General features: G+C 45.9%; 1 pseudogene across 1 annotated transcript; it reads right to left on the bottom strand.

Moving 5' to 3' along the window:
* Window positions 1–8,312: 8,312 nt before the first annotated feature.
* LOC144164261 (sulfotransferase 1B1-like) lies at window positions 8,313–17,543 on the bottom strand (annotated as a pseudogene). The gene is made up of 3 exons (XR_013321121.1): window positions 17,363–17,543; window positions 13,723–14,195; window positions 8,313–9,213 (listed from the first exon to the last, which is right to left on the bottom strand). The product of XR_013321121.1 is annotated as a sulfotransferase 1B1-like (transcript).
* Window positions 17,544–17,874: the final 331 nt, after the last annotated feature.

Here is a 17,874-nt window from a genome sequence, read left to right as displayed (position 1 = left end):
GAGTATATATATGACGTCACTGAATAAATTATTCTCTTTTGGCTTGACCAGAGTCCTTCAATGCTTTACTGGTCACGAAACTGCTCCGTAACTCAATGGGAGAGCTTCATATGCTGCGTTTGGCCGCCGTGCGGCGGCGCCACCCTCTCACTGAGGCCACTCCTCAGGCGGCGTTGCGCTGGCTCGAACGGCGGAGCCGCGGCGAGTTGTGTTTGTTTTGTGCGGGAAAAAAAATGTAACGTGCATCTCGCGCTCTTGTGATGCGACTTAAGTAGTGCAACGACGATGCCTAACATGTGTTGCGTCCCGGGATGTCGTTCCTTGTACAACGACACCACAGAAAATGTTTCCTTGTTCTGTTGACCGAGCGACGGGGAACTGCGAGAGAATTGGAGGTGCGCCATTCCAAGGCAAGAAACGGGAGATTTCAGCTTCGATTATAAGTTTGTGACAGTGCGTGGAAATGCACTGTGTGTGAGAATGGAAAAAGCAATGTACCCTCTTGAGAGCATCGTGGACCTAGAATTGTACAAGGCTAACTTAAAGCCGGATTTTTGTCATTTCAGTCAGGTTGTAGCGGTGCTTCATTACCTGTTTGCAAACTTTTATTACCTTGCGCTCAGGCTCGCGTGTAAAAAAGCTTTGGAACGTCCTTGTGCGTTTACTTTTCATATTTCTGCGAATACTCCCATAGGGTTCGTCTTGTTTGTTTTGTAACCGCGCGTGGCCGATTCCGGTTTCTTATCTGGCGTTTCAACCGGAGCGCCCGTTTGCTCTTTTTGTCGTACGTCCCGTCGGGCAATATTTTTGGATATGGCAAGGGTGCCACCTTGTGGCCAACTTGATTTTTTGTTTCTTCGACAGTGTTCTCGATCCCATTTCCATGTATCTGAAATTAATAACGTTCCGAGAGTAATGCATGCATAGCAAACGCCGCGCAACTCACTTTATTGACGTTCATCTGTGCACGTAACACTGCGGACTGCTTCTTCGACGTTTGTATTTCATTCTAGTCTTCTGTAGAACAGGAGCTCGCTAGCTCGCTGCGTTCAGAAAAGCTTTGCGTCGTTCTTGGCTACGTGGCAATATTCTGTTTACTCCGTGTGCTCCACATCGCAGCGCGAAAAAATAAATTTTTGTACGCTGGACCACGCTCTTTTGTCTCCCTTGGTAACACTGAATTTTTGTTGCGTGTGATAAAATCAGTTTTATTGTTCTTTTTTCGCTTCCTGTTTTTGCGAGGATTGCAAAGCGTGGAAGCGGAAAGACACATGGTGCAACATATATCTCTTCGTGTTTTGATCCTTCGCGTTTCTGCAGCGTTTTTAGATGTTCTCAAGTATGTACCCACTCATTGAAACGAAAATACTATTGGGCTATCTTTTTTAGTGTTCTGTGCATTCCAGAGCAATCAACGGATTCATTAAGCGTAGTCCGAACGACGCGTAATTGGTTTCTTTCAGTTTTTCAATTGTATTATCGGTAGGCCCGCAGCAGTCCGTGACTACACAGCAACCGTATGTGTGGTATTTACAACTTTGCTTTAAGAAAAGAAGAAATAGAGATTTAAAAATCCGAAAACACGACGGCGCAGCGCTTGTGCCAGAGCACGCAAAAGCCGTTGCCGTTCGCGGCCGAAGTCTACGGTAATTTACTACGAAAAATAAAACCCCATTGAACGCAGGTGATGACTGGACTATTCATCGCTAACTACTACGAAAAAAAAAATTGGCCGCGTATCTGCTCCTTTTGTTGCAAATGCCGTCAAAAGACGATAGTCTTTATCGGCTTTTGCGAAGTAAATGCCTCCCTTCGCTTTCCTGCTCACCTCTCATGTTGTTCCTCTTGCGTCGCGCTCCTCCCAAGGTAAAGACGCCAAAGATTTGCTTAAATCACTTTAAATTCCCCGCGTTCCACTGCTCCAAACCGGGTGTCTCGATGCGAACGCTGCCGTACGGCGAAGACGCGCTTTAGTCGAGGCGCCCTACTTCAACGTTTATAGAACCGCGTTTACATACTCCACGTGCATTGCAAGCAGAACGTGGAACCTATCTAGTGGAACCTTTCGTAACTCTTGCCACTTGATTTCTTCAAATGCCACCAGAAGCTATATGGCACGGGCGACAGCAGGCGACGGCGGAGTGATATTTTTTTCTTCAGTTTATAAAGTATTTAATCTCGCCAAAATCAAACATGTACGATTTGTCATAAAGGAACGCTGCAAATATCACTTTTGTATTCATTTGTTGTCTTATATATGCGTAATGTCTTGTTGTTCTTCAACAATATTAACAAGTATGAACATTACACCGGACTTAGACGGGCACATTTAGCTGTGACTATATAAGACTATTACGCAGTCATTGTTGTACTTTGGCCGGGTGGCTGAATCGAGTCACAGACAGACAGACGGACGGACAGACAGACATACAGACAGACCAAAATTTCTGGGTTTAAGTAGCCCAAGAAAGACTATCGTCTTTAAAAACACTTAATCAGCGCGCAGACACCAAAAGCAGCGAGCGTTTGCACGCCAAGAGCAGGCCAATACGCCGCGAAAGTGGCGGCTGGATGACCTTCGTGCGGCGGTGGCGCCTGTAGTGGCGCGCGCGGTCCCTATATATATGAAACGAGCGCCGAAGTTTCGTGACCAGTAAACCATTGAAGGACTCTGGCTTGACTCTTCGACTCGAGCGACGACCCCGAAGGTCTCCTACTTAGACCTTCGGGGCCGTCGTCGACGCGACACCACAATGGCGCAGCCGACTCCTGGACCGTCTAAATGTAAGCACTTTTTTTTTTTTTTTTTCTTTATTGCCTGCTTGGCGACAACACAACACGCACTGTTCAGTACACAAATTACTAGCTCCAGCCACCAATCGGCTGAAGGGAGTGGCTTAAAACATCTTAAATTGCGCTAGAACATCCAGAATGGGTAACCACTCAGGCTCTTCCGGCATCACTCGATAAACTTCTCTTATATAAGCAACGCTTTCAATGAAGTACTCTCGCACTGTGCGAGCATCCTCTTCGGCATTTTGAACCGCCATGCGAGTTTTCCACATAGAATGCAGACTAAGTGCCATGAACATATCATAGGGCACGCCTCCATCGTTGTTTACGGGCAAAAAGCGAATGCCATAAGGCGTTAATGGTAAGTCTTTTTTCAGGGTTCGTTGGAGGATGTCCCAGTGAAACACCGCATCCCAACAGTCCAGAAAGATGTGCTCAATTGTTTCGAGCTTTTGGCATAGTCTACAGTTAAGTGTCCATGGGTGTACATATAGTCCTTTTTCCTGCAGCCAGGGGTTTACTGGAAGCGTGCCGCTATGAAGTTTAAAGAAGAAAGATTTAACAGATGAACGTACTGGCATTCGTTTCACTCTTTTTAGAACATCTTTTCCTGAACCCACTGCATATAACTGACGATAAACCGGAACAGGCAGACACACATCAATCATATCTTTGTACAAACGTTTTCGCGGTACACTACTCAAATACTCCAAGGAAAACCTAACCCTTAAAATCCTAAAAGCATCCACAACTTCCCGCAAGAACCCACGCACACGTACACATCGCATTTCAGAAGTTGAAACTACACAGTCTGGAATGACATCACGTAGTCGGGCTTGTACCACAGTACGTAGAAAGCAATCTCTCTGATCTCTCAGAAACATAAACCTAGAAACTATTTGTCGGATAAACAAATGTGCCAGTCCCAATCCACCACTTTTCACCGAGCGAAACAAATTAGTTCGACTCATGCGCTCCCAACTTGAGCCCCACAAAAACACCAATCAGCTTAACGAATGTTGATTACAAAATTTTCATGAAGGTTTTGGCTAGAAGATTGCAAGGAGTAATAAAAACAATTGTTGGAACCCATCAAACATGTGGAATTCAGGGACGATCTATTTTTACCAATATTCATGTCGCAAGAAGTGTATTAGAGTGTTGCGACGCTCTAGGGGGCCACGTGGCGATGATCCAAATTGATTTGCAGAAGGCCTTTGATCGTGTTGCGCATAACATTCTTTTCTCAGTGTTAGAACACGTTAACGTAGGATCCGTCATCCTCGAAGGTGTAAAGATGTCGTACACTCAGTGCTCAGCTCGTGTTATTGTAAACAAAAAAGTGGGACGAAGTTTTGATATACTGTCGTCGGTGAAGCAGGGGTGCCCCTTGAGTCCCTTGTTGTTTGCGATTTATCTTGAACCCTTTTGTTTAAAGATTCTTCAAAATGAAAGTATACACGGATTCCGTTTGCACTGCAGTGAAGTTAAAATTTTGTCATATGCCGATGACATCGCTGTTTTTTGTAGTGATAGGAAAAGTGTGAGGGAGGTGGTGAACGATCTAAAGCGATTTTGCGAGTTGTCTGCCAGTGCAGTTAACTGGAACAAGTGCATAGGATTTTGGCATGGTGACTGGCAAAGTAAGCCAGTGTTTTTCGAGAACATGCCTTGGACGACAACTCCGGCCAGGTATCTGGGCATCCCCCTTGAAAACTACCAGGATGCTAGAGAGTACTGGGACGGAGAAACTGATAGAGTTAGAGAGAAATTAACACAATGGGGGGGAAGGGATCTGTCAATGTTTGCCCGTGCATCAGTATGTAATGTGTTTGCTGTTGCCAAGGTATGGTACGTCCTACAGGCGATTTGTATGTCAAGAAGGAACATACAAAAGCTGCACAGAGTGTTTGCGGTCTAAATGTAAGCACTCACATCTCTTGAATAACATGTAAGCCGCCGTACTGGCCGCAAGTCTTTTCGTTTATGTATTTCGGCTGAAATATTCAGTCAAGTTCGGTAGAGCGTTAGGCCTCCGCGGTCGACCGCATTGGGAAGAAGATGACGGCTAGCGACATACGTAGCAGATCCATCCAATAACATGTAAACACCAGGTAATACGTCAAGATATCGCCAACTGGCACAAGGTGGCACCAGGATTATATAAACTTCACGAAGCACAGTAGAGCGGCACCAACTTTGTTCATTATCTTGTCAATATGCCTGACAAAGCCTTGACGCCACCTCCATTGCTTCCGTGCCCGGGAAGGCTGGCCCTTCCATGGAGCGAGTGGCACCGCTCATTCAAAATATACCTTATCGCAGCAGGCTGCGAAAAATTTACGCCGAAACGCAAAGCAGCCCTCTTGAAGATCTTTTTTGGGAGCGGAAGCAAATAGAACTGCGCACATGATCGAGTCAGCCAAACCGGCGGACGCAAGCGCCGGCAACGACTATGAATATCTCGTTCAGGGCCTCGCGGCTCACTTTGACGTCTCGAAATCACAGCGGGTGAACCGCATACAGTTCCGAAGTTTATGTCAAGCAGAAACGGAATTGGCGATCGACTTCGCCCGCCGTGTGCAATACGTGGGTCGACAGTGCAATTTCGGCTCAGACGAGACATCCTCATTAATCGAGCAACTCATCGTCGGACTGGCGTCAGGACGCACCAGGGAACGTCTGCTCGCAGAAGGCCCGGCACTGACGTTTGGCAACGCCACCAAAGTCATCCAAAACGTAACTGAAGTTAGAGATCTGATGCAACGATTTCGAGCAGCCAGAGAAGAGATAGTTCAAGCAATCGACGGGACTCAACGAACTCGACCGCTTAGATTTCCACATCGTGAATTTTGATCCGCTACGTTTAGAACCAGCCAACAAAGTTCACCGCCGACAACTTGTGGCCTTTGTGACAGGACATGGCGTTCACTTGAACAGTGCCCCACCCGTTTTCCACGTCGCGAGTTTCGCCCCACAATCTCAAGAAACAGAAGTGCATCACCGTCATGTCCGGGACATAGGTAAGCCCGGATTAGTGCCCGGTGTTCTTCTCCAGCGTGCGGCCGCTGTGGTAGGATATGGCACCCTCTTTAGCAGTGTCCCGCTCTGCGGAAAACGTGTTTCCGGTGCAGTAAGATCGGCCACTTCCGGAATGCATGCCGTACGCCGCGTTCAGCAACCACGCATACGTCGTCACCTCGTGTGAAACGACACACCCGGCTACCGTAGCGAAACATCGAGACCCCACCCGACGACGATAAGACAATAGTCGTCAACACGCTGGGTCAACACGCAAATGTATCGCGGCAAGGATTCTACGCTGATGTCAAGGTTAATGGCACATCACTCTCCCTTCTGGTAGACACAGGCTCAGTTGTCTGAATTCGATCCGAAGAAATTTTTCAACGTTACTTTGCTCCGCAGATAACACTTGAAGCTACACCACGAATTCTTTAACATTATTCGGGTGGTATCATACCTGTGTCAGGATGTTTCACTGCTAATGTTCAGCTTAAAAATACTCAGGAACCTCTCTTGTTTTAGGTTGTGCCAAAAGCGAGATCTCTACTAAGCATGACTGCCTTTTATGCCCTCCGTCTGATACCAGCCCCGATGCTATAAAAAAGCTACAGCACCTTTGAACCACAACCAAATAGAGCATGACTACAGCACTCTTGTAGAGCGTGGCAAAATACTAGAAATAGATGATGAACACAGCAGGCGCCTTTTAGAGCACACCCAAAAAGAAGTTGACGAACTTGGAAAAATTGTGGGAGAGCAAAGCCGTGAGCTACAGGCTCACACATCCGAGCTAAAAAAATGACAAAAACAGTCTCAGCTTTACTGAGAGATTCAAACTCTCAACTGTGTTACCCGATCAAACCCCTCGTTGAGAAGGAAGAAGAAAAAGAAGTCGAGAAAGCCAAAGAAGCAGACAAGCCTGAGGGAGGCGTCGAGAAGGCCTACGAAGAGGGAAAGCCCACGATCCAGGACGTCGAATATAACCACGACTCCGCCGATAAGAAAAAGGAAAAGAAGAAAAAGAAAAAGGTGAAACGAAGGTGAAAGAGGATACGCCAGAACAGGGCTGTGTGCGTGCCGTGAAAGTGCAGTGGTGTGCAGAGAGTGCAAGTGAACTATAAAAAAGAGTGTTTCGTCTAGCATTTTCTCCCAAGGGGGAGTTTGTTTCAAGGCGGGAATTTTGTAGTATCTGGGGGTTTCGGTTTTGATGTCAAGTGATTCTAACACCAGGGGGCTAACCCCAGGTTATATATGACGTCACTGCATAAATTAAGTTCTTTGGATTGACTCTTCGACTCAAGCGTACGTCTCCTGCTTCGCTCTTCGGGGCCGTCGCCGACGCGACACCAAAATTCCTTACTTCAACTAATGCGCAGCAACGTTACTGTGGCGTAGCCCTACCATAGGTCCCTGTCACGTCAATTCATCAAGCGGGCAGGACGCACCGAAAAACCTTTAATGGATGCAGACGTTAAATCCCCGCCTGAGACCAATAATTGTAAACAGTCGAAGTGTTCTCACGGTTCGAGTTCGCTTAAAATCTTTAAACATGGTGTAGCTTCACGTTACAGTCTATGTCCTCCGATTCTTGTATGATTCAAGGTTGCCGTCGTGTCTCTTAGCACTTGCAGGTAATGAACTGAGCCGTCGCTGCCAAGAGCCAGGGGAGTAGCCCGCCGGGGCGCAACCCGAGCGTCCCAGCCCAGTAGCTTCGCTGGTAACCTAGACCCACCGACGAAGCATTGCCTCTGGGTCTCCCTCCGGGATTGTAGCCTGGAACTCCTGTCAGTAGGCCTGAGGCGTCGTCAGGCCCCGATACCGCTGGGTTCGGTTCCAGGAGCGTAGCCTGATCTTCTCCTCTTCTTCTTTCTCCCGACACTTACCTCCTTCCTCTTCCTCTTCCTGTTCTTTCTCGCCCTGTTCATTTTACTGTTGGCCCACTTCGTACCTTCTTGTTTGCCACATACTTTTTGGGAGGATTTCGGCGCATACACCTTTGGGGTTTTCAATACATACCTTTTCGGAGGTTGCTCATGACACCCGCCCGTTCACGCTTTGGCTCGTCGCTTGCCGCCTGATCGCTACAAGATCGCCCGTGGTGAGTTCGAATACGAACACATGCTTACTCCACGGCTCCGCCACTATAGGGGGGAACTCCTGCAGCAGCATTGGCGAAGACGACGAAGCACCACTCTGAGGCTCACTGCATGATCCTCGTGGCGCGAGAAGTCAGTGCTCTTAGGTACTCTGAGTGTTCGGCCAGACATAGCTGCCACTGGCCCGTCAGCTGCTGCCTTCTATTCTAAATATATGTGTTGTTCTGTGGCTCGGCCTCGTCCTCCCACAACAGTCTTAACGCTCATCGGCTTCTCCGGAGTCACCGAGTTTTCAAAGCCGTATCATAGCGCATCTGTAACATGGAAGGACATCTGTCCAGTTCAGAACAGTCACGTTAAGTGTTTTTGCAGTTTCCTACAGTGTTACAGTCTACAGTGTTACAGCTCACCTACACTATTTGTTTATTAGAACAACGCTATTTGGATTTTTTCGCACTTGCTAAATCCTGCGAAACTTCTAGTATTTCTAAGCCCGAAGTATTGAGCCTAGAGAGCGGTCAGCAGCGAACGAATGTCGATCGGCTCGCCTAGCTGCCTACCTAGAAAAGCCTAGAAACCTACAACCTTATTATTAGTTCCTTGCTTTTGCGTTAACACGATACTACAATACATGACGTCAGGGTGCCCAAGCATTCTATGCCAAAACGTCACGAATTTTATCACCACTCCAACCCTGTAATCAGAAAATGTGGAGATTACTTCGACACGACACTAAAATAATACTGACAGGAACCCATCATCTTATGATGTTTTGTATTTTGCACAAAATATTTCCTTTATATTGGAGCATTTATGGCAGGTCCACAGCACTCCAAACTTTCATGACGTCACTGTCTCGAGTCTTCTCTGCAATCCAGTCTTTGGTCTTTTTAATTTGTTCTGGAGTGAAATAGTTTTTCCAGTCCCCTACAATCCCCTTGCGTACGTAACCAGCCCCCTCGTGCCTCTCTGCATCAAAACTAACCGGCATTTCCATGCGCGACTTTTGGCCGACCAGTAATTTCGAGGCTGCTTGAACTACTTTTGTGAACCTTTCCTCAGGGTTGACATCGTAGAATACCTTCATGCTCTTCAGACTGCAGACATCTAAAATTCGCTCTACCAAATGGCTGTCCTCACGCAGAGCCCTCCCGTGATCTTCACCGAGGAATTCCGCAATCCTCAACACCTGCGCCTTCGTGTCGGCCTTGAGTTCCTCGTAGGTGATGAACAGCACGTTGGAATCGTTTCGACGATCATACCACGGCTTGAGGTGCTCAAAGTAACCACCGTAAATTACCTGTAAAAATGGAGGACATGTCACAAAATGTGCAGAATTGAGTATACTGAGTTTGTAACAAAACATGGCCCACAAATGAGTAAAAATGCATGTATGTTATACTAAATCCGATGTATAAATACATGTGTACATCGCCAGAACTTGGTGCCGTTACGTCCGCCCATGCTGCTGCGATGATTTATAGATGTTTCTGCATAATTTTGTCATTTCTGACAACCTGAAGAACGTCACCAAAGCCGTCGTATATAACAAAAAACACGTTGTTTGAACCATTATTCGCTTGTGTCACTGTATCTGATTAAAACAAATGGAGATCCAAAACGGTGTTCGGTGAACTTATTCGCCGATAATCCCTGAATAAACCACTTTATCCTTAAGCTTTTTTGCAACTCTTTACTTAAAAACGGAGTGCACCACACGTTTCATGTGCTCCACCTAATCCAAATATAATAGCATCACTTCAATATCACGAATATCCATTTTGCCAGAACTTTTTTTCCGTCGCCTCGGCATTTCGCTTTTTCATATATTTGCAATCACAGCCCCCTTTTGAAAGAACAGTCTACAACCAAATCGCCATTTATATTCCCTCAGTCTTACCGCAGTTTCAAAGTTGTGGGCTGTCTTCACATATTAAACTTTGTAGCACAGCATTCACCTCTACCACAAGCTAAGATTGGAACCCTTTGATAGTGAGCCAATTCGTGATGATTCGTGTTCAGAGGGTTCTTTAAAACTGCAAACGAGCAACGTGGAACTGTGCGTTTGTCTTGTGTATACTCCCCTTTGTCAGTTTTTTTTTGTTCGTTGTAAACAAACTGCGTAGTTCAACATCAGTTGGAACCACCTTCTACCACAGTTGCAGCCTTCCCGGATACCGAAGACTTAAAAATCATGGTTCATAAAACGCAATGTTTAATACGCCTTTCTACATTTCACACATTTCATGTCTTACCCGTTCCTTTTTATGAAAAAAAGTCCTTTAAACTTTACTCGTCAACACAAGAAATGCTCAAACATTACGTACAGGTAATTATGTTCAAAAGAGATTGACGCTGTGTCTGTCTGCTTTGCTGCAAACTCGTCCCTCGGCGGTACCTTTTTGCTGCCCTTGCACGCAAATGCCTCCCTCTCTCCCCATTTTACCGCCCACGCTCTCCCCTTTCATCTCACTCCTCCCACGATATATGCAATGAAGGTTTGCTAAATGCAATTCAATTTCTCTGCGTTCAGACTGCTAATGCGCAAACTGCTGCCACTTTTCTTATTCCTGCTGTGCTTTGAGCAGCTCAAAAAGACACAGTTTTTAAAGTTTTGTTTGACTTCGCCTCTCTTTGGCATCGCCTTGACGCGTTTGTTTTAGTTTCCATCGTATAAAACTAACCCGAAGCCCTTGCTTTGTTTCGCACATTTATTTTAATAAAATTTCCGTGCGGTTTTCTTTGCACTGAACAATTTGTGACCATATGAGCCATGCCAAAGTTGACTATGTCGAAATGGTCCCGCCTGCTTATAGTACGAGTCCAAGCATTATTCCGCTTGTTTTTTAACGCGAAAGCCGGAGTTTCTAACAGTAAACAAGCCGATCTCCGAATTGTTTCTAACAAAATCACTCCGAGTGCTAAATAAAGCCCCGCATATTCGCTTGAATGCAAGATCGAAAACGTGCGGAACTTGTAGCATCATGTGTACGCATAAGACGGCATATTTCACACAGAGGACGAAGAGAAAGGAGTTGTAACAAAGTTTTTGACAACATGACACGTATTTTTGGAAGGATGCAAGAGTCCAGCCAGCAAAATGTTTGACTGTCAGCTGTTCCATAATCTTGGGCGCCCCTCTCGAATCAGTGTCAACCAAAAAACGTATTTTAGGCTTATGACTTTCCAAGCTATACTTCGGCTCTTTCTGTTTGCCTACCGTCCCCCGTTACAACTACGTTCCTTCGTCTGGACATTCCAGTGTCTCGCGTAGCATTCTTTTCTCTCGTCACACATTTCGTAGTTACTATTGGGACATCTTTCCTTCCGGGGCTCACTAGATATTTGTGCTATAAAATCTTACGCCATATTTCCACCCTCTCGATCGTACGTCGCACCTCACCTGGAAAGGAGGTGCAAGAAGAACTTCTCAGTGGGTACCATACTTCGCTAAATCTCTGATTTGACATTAACTAGTGCATAGCGCTGTGTGCTCAGGCCTAAAACATTGGCTCCCATAAAGCTTATACCATCACTATCTCCCTTGCTTCAGCTTTTTTGTTCGGACCCCCGGTGACATAATTTTGTACAGGTGCTGTATCATCTGCATCTGCTTTTCATGTTCAAGCATTGTTGACGTTGAAAGAGCCGCCAAGAGTGTGTGGATTATGTGGGGCCACGCAAGACTTGCACCGACCAGGCTGTAATATACAACTTACAGATGTACATGAACAACCTACAAATCGAGACAAGAGTGCCAGCCTACGCGCCTGGACACTACGGCATGTTCTTACCCACTAGTGCGATATGACTAAAAGTGTTCGAAAGTTACTTTGTGGAAATAACAGGCTTCTCTCTACGAAGCCAGTGTTCGTTCCGACCGTTTTCGTCCCCGGCGGCGGCAAGGATTTCAGTGTTTAACCGTCGGCCCAATAAACGTTTTTTTCCAATCCAATCCAATTCAGTCCTCATCGCCACCTTAGCCGCTTAGCATCGCCTCGTCCCCAACTGTTTTCTGTAGCCTCGACAGGTGGTTACCTACAATCGCCAAGATGTGTCATGGGAATAAACGTTGAGTGTTGCAGTCCTTTCATTGTCAATTCGCTGCGCTAAATCACATTTCCGAGCACCAGGAGCTGAAATGGTGCGATCGCGCTAAAATAGCTGCTGAAAATCAAACTGATGTCGCCATGCTAAGGTTCTTGTCCTTTCCCTTGTGCGAAGGCTCTCTGCAGAAGCTGCATTTCTGCAGCATTCGCAGAAATAGGCACAGAGGGGTCCAAACGCAATATATCATTCAAACTAAGATCCCAAGGGTTCCATTTTGCATGAATTCACTTATTGGGCTTTTTTCTATCGGCGCAAACAAAATAGGACTGGGGGATAAGCGTCTACTAGCATTTCGAAGTGCTCCGAAAGCCGGTATCATTTGAAACAAGCCGCAGTGAACAGTGCCTATGGTTCTAACTTTTTATGGGAACTCAACGTAATATTGCTTTAGGAATCATTTGTCTGTTTCACTTGCAGTTCACTCACGCCTATAACAGAGTTTTGTGACATTAAAACGCTTTTTCCCAGCATCTTGTTTCCTTAGTTGCAGCCATAGAGTTTCTTACAATATAACTAGAGGAGAAACTGGCGCTGCGATCGTACGCCTCAATGGGCGTGATGGGTAGTTGTGGATTCGGATTGGCGCTCGATGGCTCGCGGAACGTACTATGGATTGCAGGCAGTTTCGTTTTCGTGTTGGATTTACATGAACGCATTTCCCTAGGCGGAATGTTGGGAGGAGTGATCAAAAATACGTTTCTCCTTGAACTGCATGCCTCGCGTGCACTGACGCCGCCCTGAGTGGAATGTTTTATAACCAGAGTTGCGAATTGGGTGGGTTATCAATGCATTGCTGGACAGCGAGCATGTAAACACAAATGACGGTGCTCTGTGCGGTGAAGTTGTCTGCTAATTAGGAGTTGCGGCGCTGCTCATTCGGCAGAGCAATGCATTGTCAAAGCTGGTCAAAGCTGACGACGGTTGCGAATCACTTGGAACAGCCACACCTTTCGTGCGAACGCCGGCTCCTACGGCGTAGAACAGCAGCAGCGGCGGCTGATAGGAACGCAGCTTGATGTATGTCACTATATAACTTCTCCAAAGGTAATCGGTTTCTTTTTTCTTATGAGCACAAAAATTATCTTACTATTACAAACCACCAGCGCCGAAACTTTTACAAGTAGTTTTTAAAGAAGTCCGCGTCCTGCTGTAGTTGGCGAAAAATGGCAAACCTGCTCCACAAACCTTCTCGACTCCGCGTCTGCTTTTTATTTAAACGCGCCGTTTTATTTCGTAAAAAAACAGTTTTTCGCCACTAACTTTCTTGTTTGCCATGTAATTTATAAACGGAGAACCGGGCAATAAGAGCTTTTTTGTCAAAAAACACAATTTGCGCAGCCATAAGCCCGTTTTGATCCTACGCAATCCGGTTCCACAAATACCCATCATTCCCATTGAAGCGTAAGCGCCGCTGCCATGCTCGCGTTGACACTACCGCCAGTTTCCCCTCTAGTTATTTGTATGAAACTCTATGGTTGCAGCACGGTCAAGCAGTATTAGCGAGGGTAGCAGCCCAATGATACGCATTATGGTAGAAAAGATAACCGCCATACCAACCTAGTTTTTCTCCATATGTCCCAAACTGGTCCTACAATTGCCCGGGTACTCCAAATGTGCGAACACTGCCGTTCAGTTCAATCAGTTATGGCAAAACCGGGTTTCCCTATTCTGAAAAGAAGAATTGCAGGAGTATGTATACCTTTCAAGCGAGAAACATGTCGAGGAACTTTCCGAATGAAACATCGGTGACGGACTTTGGTGTCAGGCCCAATATGAAGTGGTAGTAGGAAACGGCGCAGTCATACGGATTTCTTGCAACGTAGATGTATTTGGCTGTTTCTACTGGCTGAAGAATGTGCAGAGGGAAATGCGTCATGATAGGACCCCATCTCGCCGGGTTTGCGGCAACTTCAGCTCCAGTAACCTCGATGAAGGGAGACAAGAGGCTGAACTCTCCGACGTCGGCAGGGGGCGTCCCACGGCTGAGAATGTTGTAGACGATGTAGTGCGTCCAATTAGTGCCGCATTTCGGGTATGTTACGACAAAGAAGTCTCCATCCCTTGGCCTGTACTTCACTGCTGACCGAACGTTTTCCTCGCGGAATAACTTGTGCATCAACATGCCACTGATGTCTCGGTAGGACTCAGAGTCCATGGTAGCGCTGGGGTTATCTGAAAAAAAAACAGCAAGAAATACTACTTTATTTAAAACATATATAGCTAAACAGGAGTGTCAATACGCGCATAACAAAAATTCGGTCAACGTCTGTATCACTCTTCAAATCTGCCGTCAGCGAACGCGGAGGCCTCCAATTGTTAAACAAAAACTGAACAGCGTCGTTACTCGAAAGAAAAAACGACAAGATTTAGTTCAATTTCCTTGCTCATCTTATGTATTTTGCAAACACTATCGGGTTTGCCACATGCCATTATTAGAATGGCTGCTTTTTCTCCTGATTATCAGATGTTTGAAAGCCATGTTAAGTATGCGAAAAATGCTCAGACTATAACTAATTGAGGGGGTTCTTATGCTTCGACATATTGGCCACCGATATACCGGCATTGGTTTTTCAACAATATCTCGCAATGCCGCTAGCTAGAATGATTAGCTCAGCAGAGAGTAATAAATCATTAGGGTTATCTTCCGTTAGCTTGCTTTGTATGCTGAGTGACAAAAGCTTTGTGCGCTTCATCAACGACGCTTACCATTACTTTGTTACATTGCGCTCTCGGCATTCATTTGAAGACGCAGTATGAAGATGTAATAATTAAACCCAATGCGTAACTACCAATATATTCGAAACCATGACGCGGTGCAGGCCAGCCTCTGTACTATTCCAAACTAGATGGCAGCCTCTAACATTTCAGCCCTTAACTCTTTCCCGCGCCTATTTTGGTACGTCCTAGCAGTCCTAGTTTGGCAAGGTCCTGAAACGCGCCACCCCTTTCGAGATACGGCACTCCGACAACGCTTCTTGGCGCGTACATTCTCCTTCACTGCCATTTCTCATGTCACTGAAGGCAGATACATAGAGCATGAGGCTCTGTAAGTAAATCTCATAATTCATGAGTTCGTATTCCTCCATATGCAGCATTCATTATTCTGCACAGAAGCTGCGGAGACGCATACTTCGAGTTGTTTTAGCTTTTAACAGCGGAGGTGTTGTTGCTAGCCGCAATGCGTGCGCGTAATCAAGAAACCCCGAATCATAGTTACTCCTGCCGTTTACCGCGCATTTGAGCATGCTTTTTACGAGGAGCGCCCAGCGTCGTCCAGGCAGGCGCGTGGCGCTCACAAAAAATACCAATAAAACAGTTCACGCGTGTCTGCGCCTCAATGGGGAGCACCCGACATATTGCTTTACCGATGCCCAGCTCGCCAATCCGGTTGCCGCATGTGCTAGCGCGTGCTGACACGTTCCGCTTTGAAAGGAATGTGAAAGCCTGCGGACAAAGCGATCTGGGCTCGCCAGTCATACGTGATGAAGACGACGATATAGATGGATATTACGATTGTTTCTACTATTACAATGAAAAGCGGCGACGAAATATGTAAATCAATAATTTCTAACCTACTGCATTGCGTGGTGGTGTGTCCGTCAGTGCTTATATAGAAACAAATGCTCCAACTACGCTATGGTTCAAGCCTTGCGCGACTTAGTGAAAGCGTAGCCAATTTTTTATAGTTGAAAACAGACCGTAAATAGCCTTTCGCAAGTATTTCGGATAGTTGTGTTGGGATCGTTCCGTGCGTTTTTCATGCCCGCCTGTTATGCTTAGATGTTCCGTAGCATTTTTAAAATAGCTTTTGCAAGTGCGCAGAAAACATTTTTGGGGGCATGAATGCGTTCAATATGTCGGCAGCTCCCTCGTGCATTTAGTTAGTAATGAACGAATTCTTTTTTTTTTTTATTGTGTAGGCCCCGACATAAGGCATTCCCTTCGCAAAAAGCGCTGTAGTGACTGGAATCGACGGCCTCAAGCAAAGAAAAGCCTGCATGTTTTACAGGAGATGTGCCTTTCGGATAGTGTCTAGGGATTGTTGTTGTTGGAACAGGGAAGCAATCATGAACAACACAAACCCAGATGCTGGCAGGCGTCCTAATCATAAAGTGGACTACGAGGGGCGCTTCTGCCTTAAATTTCTTCTGAGAGCCTTTACCCGTGCATGTCATTTAGGTCAAACAGCGTTCTATGGACGTCTTCGTCAATTTGACTTTCTCCCGTACGGTACGTGGATATTAGAAGACTTGCAAAAATGTTGCTGAACCTTTCTTGCACATTCAAATGAACAACCTCTAATTATATACCTTGCGGACACAGCATCAAGACGTGCTTGGTTTGTCGCCTCACGGAAACACATAAAGAGAATTTATTAAACACAGGTTACAGCTAGGACCCGCTGTAGTTAGCTACTACACGGGTCGACAGAGCACAGGATTTACGTAATGTGCCACAGAGGAAAAGGAAGTGAAGATCATTGAAGTTCACAAAACAACTAGTACACCGCACCGAAGGTCCTTTACAATAATGTCCGAGGCACGAGACTCAGACACCATAGTTCACGCGTGGGAGTGAACATAAAAACCACAACAGTTCACACACATCCGTTCTATGTCCGTACAGAGATGCATGCGTAGCCAGGCTGCCTAAACTGCGCCTTGGCCTCAAACATACAACTCCTTTCAGCACGGAAAGGATTAAAGTGGTGAAGTGCGGAACTTCCTTATGGAATCGTAATTGCGGGAAACGGGGCGCATAAGAATGCCCAACTTCGTTTCGATCGTGTACGGTGCTACTCAAAGCAAAATAACTTCTGACTTCGCTTTTACTCTTTATTTGTTATTTAGCTGCTGACGCGTGTAGGGGGCTAATATCTGGCTATACTTCCAACTTAAGGAAGGACGTTTTACAGAATGTAACAATTGTTTTATTTGGTAATGAAAAAAATTCTGATAACGTTACTGGCTCAGTGCGTGAGTGTCACAAGTATCCATATAGTACGCGCGAAACGAGGCAAACTTTCTAAAAATATCAGCACTAAACAATATGCACTGTAGGGCACAGGCAAACGAGAAATGGGATCAGAGTCACGACATGAGAAGAATACGACAAGACTTATCTCAACCGTCTTATTTCCCGCTACTACAAGCGAAAATACGACAAACTACAGAAATTTTTTTTTACGTTTTTTTCGACTGGGATATGCAAAAGTGATGTTTCTAAACTTTCAGTTTCCTTTTCCTAGAAGCTAAAAAGACAGCTTGAGTTTGGAAAGAGAGATGGGCCACTAAAAACAGAACAATCGAAGGGTAGTGGGTAGGCGCAGGGCTTTTTACCTGTTTCAGTGAGTCTCCGCCCAAGCTCTAGGTCTTCTTCGTGAACACTACCCGGTACGTGAGGGCAACAACTGCTGACAGAAAATTCCCGCTGAAGTTTGCTCACAAAGAATTCCCTACCCCTGAGAGTAACAGGGGTCGAGAGTGGCGTCTCCTCGTAGGCCATATCAGTAATAGCTGCGCTAATCTCAACCGTGCATTTTTCGCACCTCACATATCTCGCTCACATAGGTCTGTACAGACGGCACTTCGAGTAGATAAGCAACAAAATGTTATCAAAATACCGCAGCACGAGACAATGCAGCAATAACCTCCTTCAAGAAAATTGCGGCCAACGACCGGAATTATTCTCTTCGAAGTTGCTCCATCACTGGTATTATAGTTAAAACCGAGTCTTTTCTTTGGCCAGGAGACATTCCCTAAATAACTAATCACAGTAGAAGAAGGCTGTGTGCATTCTCTTCTTAATGCAGTCCTTGGAACACTTGTTCCAACCTTAGGTGCGGCTGCAC

The sequence above is a fragment of the Haemaphysalis longicornis genome, unplaced genomic scaffold (assembly GCF_048455015.1).
Source record: "Haemaphysalis longicornis isolate Haplotype H1 unplaced genomic scaffold, Haemaphysalis longicornis Haplotype H1 scaffold_13, whole genome shotgun sequence".
Lineage (NCBI taxonomy): Eukaryota > Metazoa > Arthropoda > Arachnida > Ixodida > Ixodidae > Haemaphysalis > Haemaphysalis longicornis.
This window is presented reverse-complemented; position numbering and strand designations above follow the sequence as displayed.